Genomic DNA, 22662 nt, shown 5'->3' with positions numbered 1-22662 from the left:
CATCATATGAATCCAGGTGAATTATGTTTTAAACAGGCAAACAGTAATACAGGAAAAAGTCATGCACAGGGAGAATCCATTTTGCTTTTTTTCTGGGATAACTTACTGTCTTTAGAATGGAACAGAACAGTTCAGTTGGAAGGGGCCTTCAAAGATCATCTGGTCCAGCTGCCTGAAGGGATAACCAAAAGTTACTGAGGGCACTGCCCTTTTGCCTCTTGAGCACTGACAGGCACGGGGCACCAACCACCTCTCTAGGAAGCCTATCCCTGTGTTTGACCACAATCACTGTGAAGACATTTCCCTAATGTCCAATCTGACCGTCCCCTGGTGCGGCTTCGTGATGTTCCCTTGTGATCTATCACAGGTTACCAATGCGTGCATTTAAACACAAGTTTGTGCATGGAAATAACTGTATGTATTTTTTTCAATGATTATTTGGATCCAAGTTTGAATTTAAGCCAAAAAAAAGAAAAAGTCACCTGCTGTTTAGAGGCGGAGTAGGGGCCAGACAGGCTTCCCAATGCTGTTGCTACATGAGCACATCAGCTGGAGATGGTTGGGAGCAATCCAGTGTGATCGTTGCTGTGTTGTTCTCTTTCATTAATACAAGGGCTGCTTACTCTTGTAAGTCTACTGAGGGAATATCAGGCTCCAGTGAAGGTAGCAGTGAGCTGTCTGAGAATCTCCTCTGTTTGGAGCTATTTCCAAGAGCATTTTTATTATTATTGTTTTTACTTTTCAATAAAAGACACAGTAGGGAGCAGGAAAGGAGCAATTCAAGTGGTTTGAGGTCTTCTTACTGACTGGAGTATACAAAGAAAATTTTGTGTGTGTCAGGCCATTTTCCTGTGGTCCTGCTAAGCACATCCTGTGAGCTCCCTGTGTCTGCCTTTGGTTCCCTAAGGTTCCATGTCCCTGTTCCACAGAAGCAGAGGTAAAGCACAGCAGCAGCTTTTACCAGTGATCGGAGTGGACTGTGCCAAAGCCAGGACTAATACCGCACTTTCTAGCTTCTGCCTTATTCTTGTTGTCACATATTTTACCCTAATTCCGTGTATTCCAAGAGCCTCAAGGCTGCGTGCTTTACTCCTGTCAGAGAAGTTCCCTGTGTAAATACATCCTATGCTTATTGAGGTTACTACTGCAGCAATTTACACTGAATTATGTGCATTTCTTCCTGTTCCTGTGGGGCTAGCTTATTTTCCTGTGTCTAACAAATGACAAATAATCCTTTCAGTGTCAAATTCTTGACGAATTTGGGGAAATCTGCTTTTGCAGACAGGGCCTCTGATGGGTGACAGTTTGTGTTCTAGAGTTATATGAGCGGATTTCTGAGGGAAAGGAATCGAGTTCTTAGGTTACTACATACCATTAATACTATGCTTACATCTGCTGTTCCCCCATCACAGGCCTTTTGCACTCTTCTTTCTGACCTGAGTGGCACTCTCCTTTCCTGTTGTTGCAGAGTGTCATTTCCTTAAGTTATGGATTGCTTTCCTTTTCCTTGCTGTACTTTTTAATTTTTTTTGTATTGTTTGTGGCATCTCTGGTGATGTGGTCCACTGAGGTGACCTTTACTAAAGGATGTGTGAACAGAGGAGAACTGACTTGCGTGGCACGCCCTGCTCCTAAAGATGCTCTGCTGTCACTCTCATTAACATCCTTGTGATGTTAAGCAGGGCTTGCATTTTGCTTCATGAATGCCAGGTACATTAATACTTTATGCCAAAATAGACAGTGCCTAAACTGAGATGTTTAATGGCATGAAAATGCTGATTACCTCTCAAGTGAATTTAGTTCCTAATGTCATTATGCTTATCATAACTTTACACTGCTCATCATGGACCTAAGTCAGCTTTGCTAGATGTCTTGAGAGACCCCACAAATGTTCTGTACCTTAGAGCCACGCTAATGTATGCACAGAGACAGAAGAACCATATAAGCTAGGTAAACTCTTTTTTTGGTGTGTTATAGAGGCTAAAGTGCACTGGGTGTAAAGGTAAGGCCAGGTAATGCAATAGCTATCAGTGTCTTTTAGTAAAGTTTTGGTGTGTTTGTTAAATGTTCTGTGGTAAGAGCTTAAAAATCTGGATAGCTGAGTCAGAGTTTTCATCTTCAGCACCTTCTCTCACTTTTTTTTTTCTTTTTTTTTTTTTTTTAAGCTGTCTGTAAGACTGTTTGTGCCTTAGAGGCCCTGAAACTATTCCTTGTGCCAGCAGAAAGATTAATGAAGTGCCCTCCAAATGATATATGAGGTGCCATAGAAAGGATAACATTTTGCTGATAAAAATTGTTGTTGTGGAACAGCAGATTGTCAGAGTAGTAATGCTAACAGATTTGTATAGTGTGGGTATAACACAAGGGTTTGGCTGCCCAGTTTAAGCACCCGTGTCTGAACATCTCAGCTGTAATACACTTGTTAGACATGTCATGAAGAACGGCTTTTGACTGTAACAATTAAATCCGTTGTTAAGATAAGCATCTGTGTTCATCAGTACTCGGGTGTGGAGGCTTTTGGTGTCCTCTGTTCTGCAGGTGCTTTAACTGATTTCCATAAGGTCACTTGTGGTAATAAGGATGACTCCTGTATAAGGAAAGCCTATTTGTAGTTGTTTGGTTTTGTTTTTTTTTTTTTTTTTAATTTAAATCCAGATTTTAATTAGAGTAATCCTGTGTGCATCAAGATCCTGTGCCAAAGACATTCAGCTGCTGCTGAGCTGTGCAGCTGTATGTGTGGCTCATTTCAGTGATTTCAGAACGCTCTTGTAGTCTAGGTAACCTCAGAAATAGCCGTTTATCTTAGGTAGAGATGTAAACTTCCAGCATAGGAGCCTGATTCGGGGGATTTCTGGGCTCTGGGTCCAATCTAAGAGCATTCAGTGCTTTTCAAGCCTGGCTGCATATTGCTTCTTCTGTCAAAATATTCAACAGCAAAGCAGGGGTCTGGGATTTGCTGTCAGATGCTCAGTGGTGACTTGTTCCCCTCCCTCCTTCTATATCTAAGAACTGGCTAAAGCTTTTCTGCTTGGAAAAATGTATCAGTGAAAATTGCATCTGGGTTAATAACATTATGAGCAGGGCTGAAACATGTATTCAACATGAAAAATAGAGGTACACAAAGGAAAAATACTGGGAAGCTACAAAGGAAAAAATGATGTCATTGGCTTCAGAATGATACAAGTCGATGCGAGCTGAACAGCACATGCAGTCAGTGACAATTATCTGTTTTTCAGAATTCATGTTTGCAATTTAGCTTTCCCTTAAATGATTTCTGTAATTTTTTGTTTCATATTGCAAATGCGGAATGGACTTTAGCTTGTAATATTTTTACAGTTGGGTGTATGTACATGCAGTAAAAATATTACTGTAACAGAAAAGATAATTTATCTGGCAATTACATACAGAACAGAGAAAAGCTAGTAAGAGCTTTGGGAGCATGGTCACTTCTGTGGAACTGTTTTTAATCTTATTCACATAGAGTTCACCAGTTTATCTATTGATTCTCTATGCTCTTTGTAAACAACCAAGGATTTTAAAAGCAGTAAATTGAACTCTGTGTTTAATTTCAATGATTAAAAGTGAGGTTTTAGTAATCTTTAATTTCTCTTGTGGTGCTGAGGATTTTTTACTGTAGGCATTTTGAGAAAGCATGGCTCTCGCATATTTCAGGAGTAGAAGAACCAAATAAGCTTGGTACAAAAAGCAAAACTACTTAATATAGAGAATTTAAACTTCATGGGCTTTGTGGTCTGTATCACATTTCCAGGATTTCAGGTCTGAACAATGATCATTCAAGTTACTTTGAGTCTTTCATTGTTTTGGCAGTGGTTCAGATCAGTTGTTTTCCCCAAAACAGATGACTGGTTCTTGGTGTACCTTGAAGAAAGCCTGTAGCCACCTGTAACCTTGTCAGCATAAAAATAAGGATTTCTCCATATACAAAATATATTGTTATGAGCTGTGTAAGCTTCTGGAAAGCACTGGAATACACACAGTAAATTTCCCTAGGATGTGTTCAATTTGCTATTCACATTTTCCAGGAGATGCAGGCTGTCCATGTCTATACTGCAAAATTGATGTGTATATGGGGTGGTGTTTGGCCTGGACATCCCAAAGCTGAACTTAACCGCTACATTTCCAGACATCCCAGATGGAGGTGTAATTTCCTCTAATTCCTTTCTAATTTGATTTCTGGATGGAAGAGAAGGCACAACTAGGATCTGTTGTACTCTGCTATACAAGCATAGAGGAACCAGAGCACAGGATAATCCTATATGTTTTCCCACTTTTCTCTTAATGTATTCTCCATCTAAGGGGTCAAGAGGTATTGAAAGCCTTTATTTGCTGGGTGCTCTTTCTACAGCAAAGTATTCTGAAGGTATTAAAACCAAAAGGGTTTCAGTTTGTGTTTTTTGTAGGTTATTTCCACCACCTGAAAGCAGAATCCAGACTACTTGCCCAATGCCAGCTTGCATGTGTTCCTGTGTGTTCATATATGTGCCACTTTAAAAAGTGTGATTGTCTTGCCCCTCCACTTCCTTCCTTCCCCTCCAGAAAAAATAAGTGAAACCACAAGATGAATTGGTGAATCATGATGTAAAGACTTGTGAACCTCTCCTTGTCAAAAGCTCACTTGATTATAATCTTAGATGTTTGAGACAAAAACTCTTTGATCTGTAGCACCAGACATTTATAATGTTATCTAGGAGGATGTAGGCATTCTCTTACATGATCAATTCAGTGCCAACTTATGTACAGAATAATAGGGTACTAATTTTTACTTTCTCAGCTCTGCTTCCTTCCAGAGGTCAAGGTAACTTTCTCTGACACCCTTTAATCGTCCAGAATGTCTTGATCTGTCATAAATAGAAATCAAACATCTGGAAGTTGAAAGAGCAAGTCAGAGTTTAACTGAGGGTGTCTCAGATCCTCAAAATGAAAGTTCTGATGCCTTGCTGTGATATGGCACAGGTTCAGGGACCACCTGCATAATCGAGATGTTGTAAAATTTTATTTTATGTGCAGCAATCAGTGGTATCTTCATCCAGGATGCTGCTAGCAGTTGAGGTGAGAATTGTTTTCTGGAAGAGTCTTTCTGCTGGCTGCTTGGTGCAACCACATTAGAGTTTTATGGGGAGGGGTGTGGAATAAGAACTCTCTGCACCTTTCTTATCACTGCAGTGACAGTGCACACTCCATTTCCAAGTTTTCTATAGCAGAAATTTCTGTGCCAACAAAGCTTTTGAAAATTCTGCAGAGGTTTGGGCTTGCTGGTTTTGTCAAGTGTAGATACTGTACTTTGGGACAGGGTGCTGTTTCAGGCTTGTGCTTGTAATTGCTGTCAAAGATGTTAAAAACAGTAATTCCCATCCAACAGAACACTTAAGCACTTACTGCACTTGAAGCCTGTGTAAGTTGTTCCAGTAATGTCAGTAGGACTGTACTCCTGCTTAAAATGAAATATCTCAAAACCTGGCACAGGAGGGGTGACGATGCCTTGCAATTCATAGGAAGCACTCCTTGAAGAGCAAGAAGAAACCTGTTATTGGTCATACTTTTAATTCAGGGAAGGCTTAGGCTACATATTTTGTCATGGCTATACTTCCATCAATTAACAGCAGGTACAATTTCTCATAGGAGATGTGGCAGAAAGGGTGGGGGCTATGGGGGGAGGAAATGGCTCATGCTTGTATTTGTAGTCTGTGTGCATGCTTGCATAGGAAAGCCTAGGAAATATTGAAAATAAACTTGTGTTCTGTGTGCTGATTAACCATGAGACTAATTATATGAAGTGCTTTTTGTTGTTTTTTAATTGGTTTACACAATTTTCAGTGGATGTAGACTAAAGAATTCACAAAGAATGCAGACCTCAGGTATTTTCATCTGTGCGGAATGTGAAAAAGAGGTTTGTAAGATGACTGCAAATGAACATATTCACATGCATTACAAAGATGAACCAGCATCAACAGCATAGTTGATGGCAGCAGCAGCAGCTGGGGTCCTATTGTACACAAAAAATAGCTACAGATGGCAGGTAAGACCAATAAAGACTGAAACAGTACTGCATTCACATCACACATCTTGCTTGTTCAGGTGCCTGGCATTTATTTAGCAGTAAGCATGCAACCTTGTGATATGCTGAGCAGCGGTGCTTTGGAAGACTTGATAAGAGCTGTTTACTGAGTAATCCATTGGTATTGGGTCCATAGAGTAGAAAATCTAGCTTTCATATTGATATATATATTCTAAAGCTTGTTTTTGACTAATGTACACTGAATTTCCCAGTTTGTTGATGAGCTGTGAACATGAAGTGTTGGGAAAGTTTTGTTTTAATTGTTATTGGAAATGATACAGATGCTGGCCATGAGGTTACACCATTTAACTGTTGCTAATCTTGTTCTTATACCAGACAAAAGCAAAGTCCAAAAACTTCCAAATGAATCAAAGGGTTGCATGGGATTTAGTAGAGCAGCGTGACGCTTTGGTGACCGCTGGTACACCATCAGATTAGATCATTGCTCAAAGAAAACATTAGTGTCTTCAAATGGAGTGCAGTGATGTAGAAAGCAGAAAATTTGAACAGCAACCCAAGTAAATTTAGCAGTGACCAGCTCCATTAACTTGCTACACCTGTCTGCTGGGACCTGCTTTCCCTGAAGGTATTTTCTGTCACGAGTTGTGTTATCTCCCTAACCCAGTGAGCCCTGTTAGAGCTCTCTGTGGTTTTAGTAGGCTTCTGGGCTTGATGACTGTGTAGTAACCTAAACGGGGTTGATGTCAACCCCTTCTGCTGTTCACAGCAGTAATGACTTTTAAAGTTGTGTCTAGAAATAGTGATGGCTTTCTGGTATTCTTTTGAGCATTTTTTTTTCCCAGCAGCTGCATAATCAAAGGTGAAGAAAGGTCATTGAAAACTTGGTTGTTATCTGAGGATTGTTACTTCACCAATCAGGGGCTTCAGCTACTTCTTGTGCCTGTACATAAGTCAAAAATTGTTCCATTTCAGTGGGGCAGCAGCAGTTTCACTGAGTGGAAGCCATTGGCAAACATGATGCTAACACTGCCTATGTAAGTTGTTGACAAAAAGGGTCAGAATAAGGTGTGTGACCTCCTTGCCATGTATTTTGGTGGTGCTGTCCAGGCTGTGCTCTTCTGTCCCCCCTAGCAGTGGAGTAAGCAATACTTGTCTGTACACTGAGCGTCTAAATGGGAGAAAACCTCATGGCCAGATGTGATGCCAGGCACAGCAAATGCTTGTCAAATGAACTCTTTGCAGCTTTGGAAGGTTTGAGAAGAGGCAACACTGGGTGTGAGATCTCTCCCTCCAAATACAACCATGCTGTGTAAAAGCGGATGCTTTTAGCAGCAGTCCCTGCCCACCTTTTCTCTCGCTGGCTCGCACGCCCGCGCGGCACTTTCAGGTCTGTCTCACAGCACCAGGTGCTTGAAGTGACACATACTCTTAGGCTGAATCTTTAGTCTTTCTATTCTGAGCTCTCAATTCCACACTCACAGAAGCTGCCAGAACCCAAACTTGTCAAGCAGCAGCTAATTAGAAATCATTAATATTACAGTCACTTAAGAAAAGCACAACACCTCTTTGCAGCAGACTTTGGGAGACAGAGTTGGGTATGAGGCCAATTCTTCTTGTTTTGCAAAGAGATTATCCCTAGTGGGAAAGCATGTGTTGTGGGTATTGTTTTTATTTTTTGTTGTTTTGTTTTTAAATAAAAATAAGCTTTTAACCTCAGCTAGTTCTATTAGTTGCCAATCTTCCTGTAAACCTTCCAAATGTCAGGAGGAGAGGATCGGTTTAGGGATAAGCTGTGCGTGGTTAAAACAAAAGGTTCCAACTTCCACTATGATTTTTTTTTTCCTGTCAGATCAACTGGATGAGCATTTGCAAAACATGAGGAATTGTGCTGAGCCTTGAGATGTGCTGGGAGAGATTAAGAGCTACAAGCTGCACAGGGTTGCTACATGGAAGCAGAAGGGACAGCCACGTCCCTTTGGCTGATGTGTGAGGTGTTGAGATACACACACACAGAGGAAAAATAACAGCTGAATAGATAAGGAAACAAGCATGTCAAAATATAAAATTTTAAAGGATTTCGGAATGTACAGCTGAACCCAAGGACTTGAAACAGCTATTCATGCTTAAATTCTCTCAGCCACAATTAAGTGTATGCTTAAAGTATGTGAGTAACCCTCTGAAATGCACCTCAGTTTAAATTAAGTATATAATTAAGTGCCTTGATGATGTGCAATAACTGTCAAAGCATTCTGAGGAATCATAATAGTTTTTCTTAAAGCTCAGCTCCACTTAAAGTAAAATAGATTGCTCCTTTCTGCTCTGTCTGTCTTCCTCTGCTTACGTTTTTCTGGACTCAGGGATTTTATCACACTTTTTCCTTAGTATGCACGCATAAAAATTTCCTTCCAAATTTGGTCTTCTGTCCTTTTGGGTATCCCCTTTCTATAACTCTCATATCCTCTATCCTTCCTCATATCCCATCTAAGCTTAGACATGAAAACTTTTGCAAAAATTAAATATTTCTCTTGTGTAGGGACCGTTGTCATGCCTTAAAGATTTATGTGGTTCTGAGAGGAAGTAAACTTTTGCACAGGGTTGTGTGTATCCAGTTTCATCATGTGTTGCTAGAGCTCTTCGAAGAGATGGCCAAAATATACATTGCTGTCTACAGAACTGCAGAAGAAGTATCTTAAACTGGGCAAAGATGTTTCCAAAATACATGTAGAGAAACAAGTTCTAAAGCTCAAAATCTGTTGTCTTGACAATAACAATGGTTCTGCGTGTGATCCTGGGCAAACCTCATACTCCTGCTTGCCTATATTCCATATAAACAGGTACTTGTAGATCTTTAGTTGAATCAAGCTAATAAATTACTATTGAAAAGGAGTATGTTTGTGATATTATTGCTTGTTGAAGGGGAAAGTGGAGCAGAAGCAAACTAAATTGCTACGGAATCACTGAAAGTGTAAGCAACATAGCGGAAACCTTCTCAGTTGTCTTACTAAAGATGGATGCACGTTGGTATGTCTGCATAGTCTTTCTGTGGTTGTAGGTTACTAAAATAGTGAGTAATTGGGGAAATGCATTTGCAAACACTCTCTTCATCTGTCCTATATGTTTTCCCCCAGAGATCTGGAGGAAAACATCTTTCAAATATGCGGTTATTAACATTAAGGCATGTCAAATGGGTGCTGTTCTGTAACAGGATCTAGGCTGTGAAATGGTTTATTCAGTGTTGGTCTCCAAACCATCTGACTGAGCAAGCTGTGCAGATGGGCAAGGCAGCAAGATCCTGCACTGAGTCACTGTTAAGGTGGCAGATGTTTTATTCTCTATTCTCTGGCACTTCTCACGGACATGAAATAGAATTGCTGTGCTTGCTCTCCATTGTTTTCTAAGGTAGTTTTGCAACTCATTTCTCCTATAATCTTATGAAGTGTCAGGAGACTTGTGACTTCTATAACCGTGCTTCTTACTTTCACAGGTAACCTTTACTCAGGCAGCTGTAATTTTCAGCATGGGTAGTTTTCATGGTGCATCTCTTGCTTATCACTTTAGTGTACATAACACTGTTAACCGCACTTTAAAGATAAGCAGTCATTTGGATGACTAAATGAACAGCTCTGCATCTAAAACATTTCTCTCATGACCTCCCATCTGCATAGTAGGCAGAAAAGGAGGGCACATGGAAGACAGAAAACAACATGCTGATGTAAGCTGCTGTCTAGGCTGCAGCAACAGGAACCCACTGCTGGTCAACAGAGCCTTCAGGTATGAGTGTATGTCACAGTGAACACTGAAGAAGTGAAGGGAAATGGAAGACAGCCAGCAAGGGTAGTTTTGGCCAAACTCTGATGTCTTTCTTGAGCATGCAGCATGGTATGAATTGAATTGATGCAAAGAATGCTGGCCAGCTTCTGGGAGGCTGTTTATTATTTCTGAAAGTCTTGGCTTAGGAAATGGCATCTAGTTTATAAAAAATCTTAAATTCAACTCTAGATGGGAATATATGGATTTAGGAGGGTCTCTTCTAAAATTAAAGCTTGTCTTGTCTAGCTACATTTGCTATTAGAAAACCAATTACACATTTCTATGCTTTTTTTTTTAGCTTTGTCTAAGCAAGATTATCATTTAATCCATACAAATAGATTCAATAACTTTTTCTTATTTGTTTTTGTTAAAGGAGAAAATATTCCATACTTAATATATCACTATGGAGGATTCACCTGGACTTCACCACATCCATGATATATTTTAATCTTTTTTTCCCCTCAGACTTTGTAACGTTTAGGGTATGAGTACATTTCCATACTTATTCTAGAGATCTCCAGAGCTGTAAAATATAAGTGATGATCAGTCATGTACCCTCATTTCAGGTGTATTCAGAGGTATGACTGAGAACCATCACCTGAACACACTGACCACCTGTGGCACCTGTGCTCTGGCCTGACTGTCAGGGCAGCAGTGAGGCAAGGAGAAGAACTGAATGGAGAAGCCAGCGTTGATGAAAAATCATGTACCCACAGGTGACCAGTTTGGTCGAGGTAGCCTGCCTATGCTGGCTTTCTCTCCAAGTCTCAAAAAGTATATATCCAGATAGCTGAAGCCTTCTTGTCCCTCCATGCTCTCATGTGTTGTCCCAGCAGTGTCCCACACTATGCCACCCTCCACTCCCTTTTCCACTCATAAACAGGATCTGTGTAGCACAGACAACCTGGGCAGGGTCAAAACGTTGAACAAAGCTGTCCCAAGTGGGGCAAAAGAAAGGCACGAAGGGTTTCTGGTGTGTTGGGTTGTGTGGATAACACAGAGAGTGACTGTGAACTGCTCATGGCCAGGCTGAGCCACCTGGGCGTGCACAGCCAGAGGTTGCAACTAAAATGTGTCCATCTACTATGTGTGACTCCAGGCTAAGGCATTATTTCAGGGTGGCTGTCAAACTGCTGTCTGCAGCAGTTACTTATCACTTACTCACTTCAACTTCTAATGTGATCTTCATTCACATGATCTTCAGAGTTTTTTGTGAGCTTCAAAGCTTTTTATAGGGGTCATGGAGAGGGAGACATTGTTCCCCAGTGATGCCACAGAGGAAGTAAGAATCTTAATGAGAACTGATACTCATTTTGTAGCTTTCTCAAGGGGAAAGCTTAAACTGTCTGTGAGTGGCAGGAGCGAAGTAGTAATTTAATTCCTTCTTTTGCCACAGGTATACAGTCTAGTGTCCCAGGAGGTAATGCTCTGATCATCCCTGGATTTCTTCTAGGTATAGATGAAGCTTACAGCCTAGCCTTCCAATACTGGACTTATGACTATCGAATTCTGTTATTTTATTATTAATTTAGTTATTTATTTTTAAGTATGATGTCATTTCCTTCAAAATGAATTTAGCAAGTGATCTTAGGCTTGGAAAAGAGGGCTTGTCAGACTGCACTGTTTCAGTGAAAGCCTGGCCAGCTGGCAGAATGGGGCATACTCTTCTCCAAAAATAAGCTGCATCTCCGAGTGCCGATTTTGACAGATATGTTTAAGAGTATTACAGCTCATGTATAGCTCTCTGCCTGAGGATCATACTATGCTCCTGTCAGTCCTGGTAGTCATCCCATTCCCTGCCTGTCACGCAGGAGGAACAGAGCAGTGACAGCAGAGGAGATGCTGCAGCCATCACACCTATTTACAGCTCCTCACTCACTGATGTGAGAATAAACAAATTTGTTATGCATGCAATTGCATGATTAGCAATTTATTTTGAAAGTCGGTCATTTGAGAAATACCAAGGGACAAATAAAATAGTTCTGTCAGCAATTTCTGTGCAGTTTGCTACATAGTGTTTGACTTCAGGGTCTCCCTTTCTGTTAATTTAAGATAGTTCAGGTAAAGGCCACATCCTTACCTGGTGGAAGTACATATTTCTCCTCTCAGTGGATTTGTACAAAGATGGGATCTGGCTCTCCGAATGCAGATACACAGTGATTCTTGCCTACTGCTGCATTTTTATTCCCTGGTTTTATTATCAGCTCTGGAGAGATGACTAACTACTTCACACGTAGTCAATTGTAAAAAGGCTTAGCGAAATTGTAGTTGGGTGAATGTTTAAAGAAATAACAATTAGAGATTGCTTTCATGTTTTGTTTGAAAACACTGACAAAAAATTTGAAAACATAAATGTTTTCTCTTTAATAGCCAAGAAGTAAATGCTCAAGCTCATATCTTTCAATATTGCATCCCCAGATATGTCGGCATGAAACTGACTGCAATTGTTTATTTAGTTGCTAAATATTTATTAAAGTCAAACAGTGTCTGACCATAAACCATTTCTAATCAAAGCTGTACATCAGAAAAGTTGACAGGATTAAAATGTGTGCTCTGGTTTTGGGGCTGAAGTGAGATAATCCCAGATAAACAGAATGCTGGCCAGCTCCTGATAACCCACACAGAGACAATATTTGGGCATGGGGATGTTGCTGTATGTCTTTCCTCTTGTTTCAGCTTTCCTCTTCCTCCTAGCTGTGGAGCAGACCACACACAAGAAACATTTTATGGCATGAACACACTGTCTGATTTTTGGTCATCATCCCTTAGCAGCTCTGGCTCTAAGAGATGTATTCCAGCTCAGCAGCTGCTATGAAGGGCTTTTGTGAGCAGGCTGACCTGAAGTCAGTGTTCATTACTTGAACTTACTGGTCCCTTAGGATCTCAGCTATAAGTGTTCTGGAGTATGTGGGAAACGGTGTGATTATAATCTCTGCCCCCCAGTGGGTGCTAATACATGGACAGCGTTTTGGGGGGATGTGACCTTAGAGCTGCAGAGAAACTTCCTGTGCTTCTCTATTTCCCCTTGTTTTGGCAGGCTTCATCCCTGCTGCTGCTGTCACCTGATGCAGCCTTGCACTCAACACCTAGGTGACAGCAGCATGTGACAGTGCTTGAGTATCTTGGTCGCCATTTGATCCTCTTTTGTCCAACCTTTGCTGTGTGATGCTGCCATTCCTTTCCTGCCTGCATCGTTAGCTAGTGCCAAAGCATGTGTGGTGCTTGTCTCTCAGAATCACTTAGATGTGTATTCAATAACTTTATCATCCCGCGCATGGATGCAGTGCCTCCTAATGTGGTTCCACTGGTCCATAGTAGCAGAGCTCTGCATTTCCCTAGAGTCACCAAACTGTAGCTCTCAAAATGTAGCATTCTGTATGATTGGCCTTTTTTTTTTTTTTTTTTTTTCTTTTCACACATTTTTTTCCTCCTGTTTTTCTAAATAATCACAAAGCAGACTTGTTTTTACAAATCTAGGGTTGCTGGAACCAGCACTTCAAGCAGCACAGCTTCCATTCATCTTTCAAATATGCTACCATTCCTGCTGCAGGAACATTCTTGATCTCAGTTACATTTATTTTTCTTGGTCCAAATTCAACTGTGGGCTATGCTGCCCAAACCCAGCACTGGATTTTTATGGCAGGAACTGTCAGCAAAATCCTGACTCCTCCTGAGTTGGATTTTATTTTTTTAAATCTATTTCACAGAAGTCACTAAATAGCCTCCAAATCTGTTCTTTGGAAAATATGATAAAGTTGCAAAGAGACAGGTTGATGGGAATGATTGCTGTTACAGGCTGGAGGCAAAACAGAGGTAAGGCCATATGTGCATTCACATCATGTAAACCAAACGCCTACCAGTGTGGGTCTGTGCACGCTCTCCTTGCTGCCTGGGAAAGCCCAGAAGCGACAAGATGTCTTCTGACCTTATTGCTGCTTAAGGACAGGATTAGCCCTGGCCTTATTGCCAACGTGCGGAAGCAGACGGCTCCACGTTTGCATGTCACAGGCAGAGCAGTGGCCCTTGAGTGCTAAGGAGCATGTGGGGAAGGAGGAGTGGGTGGAGGTTGCAACTGCTCTCCATCTGCTGCTGCCCACCAGCATGGCTGTTCATGTCTTTCAGAGCGAAAGTACCTTTATCCATAAAACAGAAGGGGAACCCAGGAGAAGGAGTGTTTCCCATACACCTGCTCCCTCATGTTGCTCCAGGGACTTCTCAGGTCCACATCTCTGCATGTGCAAATTGAGCACTCTGTGCTTAGGTCAGACATAAAGCATCAGTGGGAATCACTCAAGCTTTGTCTGGGTTAAGCACATATGGCCAAGGGAAAGTTATGCATTTATTAAAATTGTCATGTGTCTGAGACATATAGAAGGATTGGAAAAATATGCAGGAATCATGAGCAGGTGCAAGCCTGTTTGCTCTATTCCAGCTGGTGTCAGGTGTGCATTGTTGACAGTTGCTCTTGGGTTTTGAGTTTAGCTCTTCTTGCTTCCCACAAACTGTTCAGCAACTGCAGAGTCCTCAAGTGAAAGACAAATAGGCCTTATACACATCTGTGGAGAGAAAAATGCAAGCTGAGGAAAACAGCAAGTGACTGATCAACACACTCTTCCTTGTCTGGATGCAGAGCAAACTGGGAGTGTTATAAAGATGTGGAAAACTGACTTAATTAACCAATGAAACAAACAGCTATTTTAGTCTTAATTTCTGGCCTTGTCTGTCTCAATTAGTTTCCTGTTTTCAAAGGAGGAGCATTTATAGCATACATGTAAGTAAACTTTTGTGCTGACCGTCTTGTCCATCGCTTTGTATTTTATATCAAAATGTCATCTCCTAATCCCAGCTGGTTTACAATGACCTCTTCTGTTATCCACAGAAGTGCTGCTTCCCACATATCCCATTAATCTTGCATGTACTTTCTCACATATAGAAAAATCACTCCATTGTTTTTTCCTGAACACCTTCTGAAAATGAAAACTGTCCTTTTTTTAAAGTCACAATATACTGGGCCATGGCTGAACTGCTGATACCCAGAGCTTTCTAGTTTTAGCTCCTTGCCATCTTTGTTCATCTCCCATTCATTCTGATGAAGAATTTTCAATTAATTATCATAGTTCCTATGAGATATTTACTAATCTTTAGAATCAGAGTAATAAAATAAAATGCTTTCAAAACATGGGTATTGGAATATTCAGCCAATTGGACACATTTTGGGAAGGAATTTCACCTTTTCACAGATGTGGAGAAAACTAGTGTAATTATTCTCATACTTGCAGCCATACATGTCTAAAAGCTGTCAGTCTGCCAGTGATCTTCCCAAAATGTGCTGCAAAATCACTGGGTGTTTATCGTCCTGGTACTGCATGTCAGGTAGCTGGATCGTTTTCCTCTAAGCAATGAAGTAGGTGACACAGGAGCCTAATACTGTTCTGGGTGTATCCTGTTTTGGACAGCCCTCTTCAATGCCCTTCAAATTAGGGTTAAGGCCAAACAAATAAAGAACAGTCAATGAAAAATGAAGATTGATTACATAACTATATGGGGTGACCAGAGAACAACTCTGAAAGTGCCTAAGAGTGCTGGAGCTAGTAAATCCTGCTGGTCCTTCAGTTTTAGTGCTCTCACCTCAGCAACAATCAGAAGGAGCTCTTAAGTCAGCAAAGCTGATTCCTTTGTGGATATCCTTCTTTGTGCAATCTTTCTTTCAATCAAGCAGTTCAAGTTCAAACGTTTTTTTATCTTGGGTCTTCTCACAAGTACCCAAGTCCATCCTGCGAGTGGGAAATAAACAGAGTGAATCCACTCTGAACTATCCGCTCTACTCTGCGCTGGTGTGGCCTCACCTCGAGTACTGTGTGCAGTTCTGGGCACCACAGTATAAAAAGGACATGAAACTGTTGGAGAGTGTCCAGAGGAGGGCTACGAAGATGGTGAAAGGCCTGGAGGGGAAGACGTATGAGGAACGGCTGAGGGCACTGGGCCTGTTCAGCCTGGAGAAGAGGAGGCTGAGGGGAGACCTCATCACAGTCTACAACTTCCTCGTAAGGGGGTGTCGAGAGGCAGGAGACCTTTTCTCCATTAACACCAGTGACAGGACCCGCGGGAACGGGGTTAAGCTGAGGCAGGGGAAATTTAGGCTTGACATCAGGAGGGGGTTCTTCACAGAGAGGGTGGTTGCACACTGGAACAGGCTCCCCAGGGAAGTGGTCACTGCACCGAGCCTGACTGAATTTAAGAAGAGATTGGACTGTGCACTTAGTCACATGGTCTGAACTTTTGGGTAGACCTGTGCGGTGTCAAGAGTTGGACTTGATGATCCTTAAGGGTCCCTTCCAACTCAGGATATTCTATGATTCTATGATTCTATCTGCACAATCACCCTCCTTTCCCTCCTTTTCTTTTAGCACGGCTCTTTTGCTTTTTCACCTCAGTTTAAAAAAATAAATAAATAAAACTCATGCTGCAGCCTATGTGTGTGTTTTCATATCTGAATTTCAAAAGCATTAGTTTAGATGCAGCATTTATGCATCAGTTCATCACTCTACTCACATAGTCCATTTCAGGTTGTTAGTCTTTGTTTATACTTTTCACCCTGTCACTTAAATTGAAGTTGTCTTTATACATGTACGTCAAGGTGGGACAAATATTGTACTCTTTCCAGGACTTCTCAAGTCACAGTTGTTATAGCTTTTCTGCTTCTTCTCACTCTGCTCTATCTTTTAAAACAAGTTGTCTAACTGAACAGCAAGCTCACATTAACCAGTGGGAGTTCATAGTTGGCCAAGCGAAAGCTGGGTTTATCTAGCTCATGTTTTCAACAAAGGTGTCAATCCTGAGGACAGAAACTGAATGTCTGTGCTGACTCCCGCATATGTAGGATATAAATGAGGGTATCTCAGAAGAGATGGTTATGGCTTTGAACTAATGTCAACATCTCTGTCTTAGATGTCAGATATTTTGGGAATGTTTTAGGTCCAGTCTTACTCTGGTCCTGATTCACTTATTTTCACTGTCTCTGTGACAAAAAGCTGGAGGCTTAATTCTTCTGAAATCATTATGCAAATTAACAGCTCATTTTTTATTCAAATTATGTTTACCCTTGCTTGTAGCTTCTTTTCCTTCGTGCCCTTTTCACTTGATAGACCAAGATGGCCAACAGATGTAAAGGGTATCAGTTTGAAGACACTTTCTAAAACGTGGCTTTCATGTTTATTCATTCAGAGCTCCTACTTTGACCTGACAAGTATTCTTTCCTTATATTATTACAGTACTCTATGTTAAAGTGTTTGATTTTTCACTGAGATCTGTTATTAATAGCAACTGAAGCATTCATCTTAGTAACATGTCTCTTAATCAACAAAAGATCATGCTAACCTTTTGAGTACATCAGTATCTCCATAATTCATTCCACCAATGTCAAACTTTTCATGCACAAAATATCTCATTTGCATTTCAACAAGAAAAAAAAAAAAAGTGTCGTCATCTAAATCACATTAATTAGTAGAGTCCTAAAAAGAAAATGATATGTATGAGATAATAGTTTAAGTCTGTCAACATGTACTGGAGTCATCTTGCTCTGTCCATAGATACTCAAGTGCTGTTGGCAGATGCTGCAACCTTATCTTTCTTTTTCTACTGTCAAAACAGGAGAGCAACAGGGATCAGCTGTGCACTTTTCAGCCTGGGGACGCCAGGCAGGCTTTGACCAAAATTATGCATGGGTTAAGCAGTTGAGACAGAGGAAAGGTAGGAGAACAGGTATCAAGTAGAAGAATTAGAGTGTTAAGAGTAGAGCTTGATGAAGCAAATGAGGGAAAATAAAACTGTAATGGAAGCAGGGAAGGAGAGAAACAAAAAAGGATTCAAAATACGATTAAAATGCAAATAATTTTTGCTCTGTTTCCTCGGTTTGACTTCTTTACCACACCCAATCTAAATAACTTGGGCAATATTATCTATGTCCATGGGTTGTGCTTAATCATAAGGCTGTTTATTCTGATAAAAATCTTTTGGGGAATGGAAGTTTTCTTTTTTCTCTAGCTTAATGCCAAGAAACGATGATGCTACAAAGAACTGACATGGGGTAATTACCTTTTGTAATCAGGACCTTTCCCCTGCAGTAGCACAGACGTGATGTTTTCTGAAGAGAACAGATATGCCCTTGTATTTAGCCTCTTGGTGAAAAGTGCTCAACATCAGCCTTTTACTGATATAAAGTAAAAAAATAAAATAAAAAATAAAAATAATCTGACAGAAGTAGTGGAACAACTTGATGGATTTTGAGTTCGCTCAGTGTTGTGAAGCCACCAGTTAATTAGGACTGCTGAGACATAAACTGTAGACAAAAATGATTAAAAATGAACATTAGAATATCATCAGTTCATTACAGATCAAGGCAGCTTTGGAGTTACAGCTGAGCTGAACACTGGTAATCCATGATTCGGAGGATTTTCTGAAGTTCTTCAGCTGGTCTTGTGTTAGACATAGAGCAAATGCAGAGAACCCTGAAGCATGAATATTAAAGTAAACAAGAAGAGGCAAGAAGAAACCTAACATATGAATCAAAGGCAAAGATTAAGGTCTGCAAAGAAAATTAGTTCTGCTTTTACTTTTTCTCCTGCTTCATTGTGTAAATAATCAGATTTGTAACAAATCTTTTCTTGTGCTGAAACAAATCCTGACTGGATGGTTTTGCTGTCTACGTGGAGCAAATTTTTGCTCGCAAAATATCTTGTTTGGAGCATTCATAGGTCATGATCAACTGGCAGCCAAAGCTTGGTGCCAAGTAATAGGTAAGGATTTTCTTGGCACAAGATGCACTGTACTCTTCATTGAAAGATGCCAATTTAGTCTGAAGGCAGACATGACCCAATGATATTTTCTAAGCAATGAGTCATACACTTTCATGCTTTCTAGAAAGTTTTTATTTTGATTCATGAGGTCCGAAAGACTGGAATGAATTGTTAATGATCCTTCTTTTTTTTTTTTTTTTTTTTTTTCCTTACAGTACAACTGTAGATAGCTTGAAACAGAGGGGATAAATAATAATCAGATTTATGGGGAATGTGGTTATCTATGGACAGCTGTACTGTTGGTATTTTCCAAGCTGGGCATTTTTCCTTTGTGGAAACACAAGTGGTGCTTGCACAGCAGGAAATGGGTCCTAATGGAAGAAGAGAAGCTAACCCTTCTCCTATGACTTCGGCAGGCTATTGAACAAACCCATCTTCTTTATGTGCTAGCCCCATCTATTTTTGGGGCTAGAACATAAAATCCAGGCTCTGATTTGACCTTGGGGATGGTGGCACTGGTTTTGTAACTGTGCTGAGAGTAATTTGTTGCCTGGTGGGAAGAAAAGAAAAATGCCACTGTGATCAGAGCTGCAACATAAAGCCTGACATCCATGCTTTTGTTATTTGATGAACATGTTTAATATCAGTGGTCACCTTTATGTGCATGTGGGTGTTGAGGCATTACTCCCACTTTTATGCTGAGGCTTTGTCAGTCCCCAGAAGTGAAGGAGAGAGATTTATTTTTTTTTAAATGTTTCCTTTTTTTCCATATTTGAGTGATAAGAACAAAAATACACTATTATAATTGGTTGAAACAAGGCTCATAAAAGTAGTGGTGCATAATTCAGTCTCATATTGCTTCCAGACACCAGCTCCATTTTGATGTGTTCTCATCTGAGATGATAAGATCCCAATTTGGATCTTACAAACATGGCCTTGTACTAGGGAATGAGTATTTATTTCACATCTCATTCTTTCTAGATCTTGCAGAAAAAAAAAAAAAAAGAAAAAAAAAAAAGAAAAAAAAGTTGAAGTTGCTAAGGCCCATTATATAAAACCTTATGGGGTTTGTTCCTGAAGTAATTAAACTTCACTTTCTTTGGAGTGGTCTTACTCTGGGCCAATGCGAAGCACACACACAACAGATTGTCTTCTCCTGCATTTATTTGTAATGTACCTCTTCCTCATGCCCCCTTGCATATCTTTGCCTCTGCTCATGTCACTACCTCCTGTTATCTTTACATGTGATGATCTGGAAAAGTAGGCCAGGAAGTGTAGAGGAGGACCACACTATGACAGCCCAAGCCACAGTCAGGAAGGCCATTGTTTTTACATGCAGAAGCTATAACAGGTACCAGCATAATCTAATGATTATTCCTCTCCCTGTTAGAATTACTGAAACTGCATGGCATGATCTGGTTCTCTTATCATCACTGCAGTATCTAAATATCCCTGTTGGACTAAGCAGGGTGTTGGACTTTGCGAATATTCTTTAGCTGTGTCTTGTCAGTTTTGCCTGCAAGTGTATAAACCCTGCAGTCCTCTGAAATTGGTGACGTGATTGTGTATGACAGTCATTAGTGGGTGAAACAGAAATCTGTCTGCGAGCATCTGCTTTGAGAGAGCCAAATATAATTAAAGTTTAACCATGCTGCATTTGCTCTTTTATTTACTTTACTGGGACCCAGTCCTTCTTAGGGATTGCAGACACATTTCATGTAATCCTTCTGAGGAGGTTTGACTTGCAGCTTTTTTGTTTTTCATATAAGTGTGTTTTGTACCCTCTCTCTTGTGTTTCCTCGCATAAATGAGGTGAAAAAATTGGAAGGATGATTTTTATTTTTATTTTATTTTTTGCTTTGGGGAAATCCCCCAAATTGCTGCTATAGGGAAAAAAATAGTATAAACCTAATGCAAAGAGCTTGATTTTTACATGCATATAGCTGGCATGGATGTGCCTTGCATGGATAAAGACTATCCAGAAGCAGATGCTTGCTTATACTGTGTTAGATCTTTGTATAAAGAACCAGTGGTAGTGGCAATTACTAATTATAGTAGTTACAGTGGCAAATAAATTATACTCTTATACTGTAGTCAAGTGTCCAGAGAAGACTGGGTCCTCAGTGTGGTAGTCTTTGTGTAAACTAAAACTAAGCAACAATGCAATGGAGCTCAACTATTTCTCAAAAGAAACAAGCAAAACCCCAACAAACACTGAACTTTCGTGAAGAAGTGAGAACGAAAAAGAAATAAAAGAAGGACAGTGAAATATAAGTTTCCAAGGTACTGACTCAGGCAATAGTAAGGACACAAACAATATTTTCTTGATGAGCACAAGAGGAGCCTATGAGCACCCCGTTTGTCTCAAACTATTCTTTTTCTCTTGGGTGGTTGTCTATGGCCGTTACTGTTTCTGCTTTAAATCTGGTAGAGACTTTCCACTGGCTTCTGCAAGCCCTCTGGATTGTATTGCATTGGGATGTGGTTTGGAATTGGCCTGAAACCATATCATATTCATCTTTTAAATTCTGTTTGTTTGTTTGACTTGAATTCATAATAGTAATGTAGAAATAAAATAATTTAGAAAGACTTGCAAATTTCCCACACAAGCCAATCAGTGAAATTGGTTGGTTGGTTGGTTGGTTTTGTTGCTGTTGGTGTGTATTTTACTTGCCTGCCTCTCTAGGCCACTGGTCCCTGAACTGAGCTGAAGCTTATTTTTATGTAGCTGGTTTCAAATTTTTAAGCTGGGTGGTCCTTATTGCTGTTTTTATCAGTGATAAAAAATGATGCTGTTTTAGAAAGGGGATGGCTTAAATGTGATTTTATTCTGCAATTAATTCTATGTACTTGCCAATAAATAAGTAATGTCTTTTCTTTATCTTAGAGGAACTTCAAGTAATGGTAAACCACAGATGAAAGAAATTATATTCTCCTTTAAGGATGCACTGCAATTCTGTACAGTCTCTACAGTCAGGGAGCATATCATGTGTTATTACTTCATGGTTTCCAATTTGTCTTCAGGGGAGAACTGGATCAGGAAATGAATGTGCTGAGGAAAGCACTCTGAACATCATCTATGCTTTTAAGGAGTGAGAAGAGGTCTCACAGAAAAATTGCATAAAAAGTTCTCTTTTGTACAGGGCTACCAACAAATATGTGGAAAACATTATTTTATTTGGGAATGTTTTAAACTTTCTAATTGACCTCATTTTAATTTGGGTGAACACACTAAATCTGTTTATTATGGTCACATATTTGTTATCTGGGTCATATATTTGTTAACTGTTTTTATCTGTTTGAATATGCTTTTAGTGTATAATCATTCGTATTACAGAAGGACTCATGATTTTCAAGGCACTTTCAAAATGAGCACAAGCAGAATTGATTAAAAGAAATGACAATTTCATTTGAAAAATACTTTCCTTTTCCTCTGCTACTCCTTGTATTATTAATTTATTGTTTCAGTTACCTGTGAGATGGGTCTTTGTAGATAATTTTAGGTGTATGTGTGACTGCTACTTTTTATTTCAGCTCTAAAGTCTTAAATGTAGTAATGGAAGTAGGAAATAAGTTTCTATCAGCACCTGACAATATAAAAGTTTTTCTTACAATTTTGCAAATGATCAGGCATTTGAATGCGAAGTGGTGGAGTCACCGTCCCTGGGGGTATTTACGGAAAGGGTGGATGTGATACTTACAGGCATGGTTTGCTGTGTAATATTGGTGGTTGAGGGACAGTTGGACCAGATGGTCTTGGAGGTCTATTCCAACCTTAATAATTCTATGAATGGTCAGCGCATGCACTCCCTCAAGATCAATGTACTTAGATTCCCGTTTTGCAAATGAAGAGCAATAACTGTCTTCCAAAGGGAGATCCAGATGCCCAGTTTACATTTCTAAATCTGGTTCCTTTTGGATGGGTGGTAAATTTAAGAATGTTTTTAGGGAGACTGCTTCTGTGGGCATGAACCAGATGGAGTGAACCTCTGCCTGTTTTCTGCTTGTTTCTTGGGTCAT

At 40.1% G+C, this 22662-nt stretch overlaps 1 protein-coding gene across 1 annotated transcript in view; it reads left to right on the top strand.

The window, feature by feature from the left end:
* The window catches only part of C5H14orf132 (chromosome 5 C14orf132 homolog), a gene marked incomplete at its 5' end in the record, with an annotated part of 44255 nt that overhangs the window by 919 nt on the left and 20674 nt on the right, over positions 1–22662 (top strand). The gene's annotated exons all lie outside the window — the stretch shown is intronic.

Source organism: Anas acuta, chromosome 5, assembly GCF_963932015.1.
Source record: "Anas acuta chromosome 5, bAnaAcu1.1, whole genome shotgun sequence".
Lineage (NCBI taxonomy): Eukaryota > Metazoa > Chordata > Aves > Anseriformes > Anatidae > Anas > Anas acuta.
The sequence above is the reverse complement of the archived record's forward strand: the minus strand, read 5'-3'. Positions and strand labels throughout refer to the sequence as shown.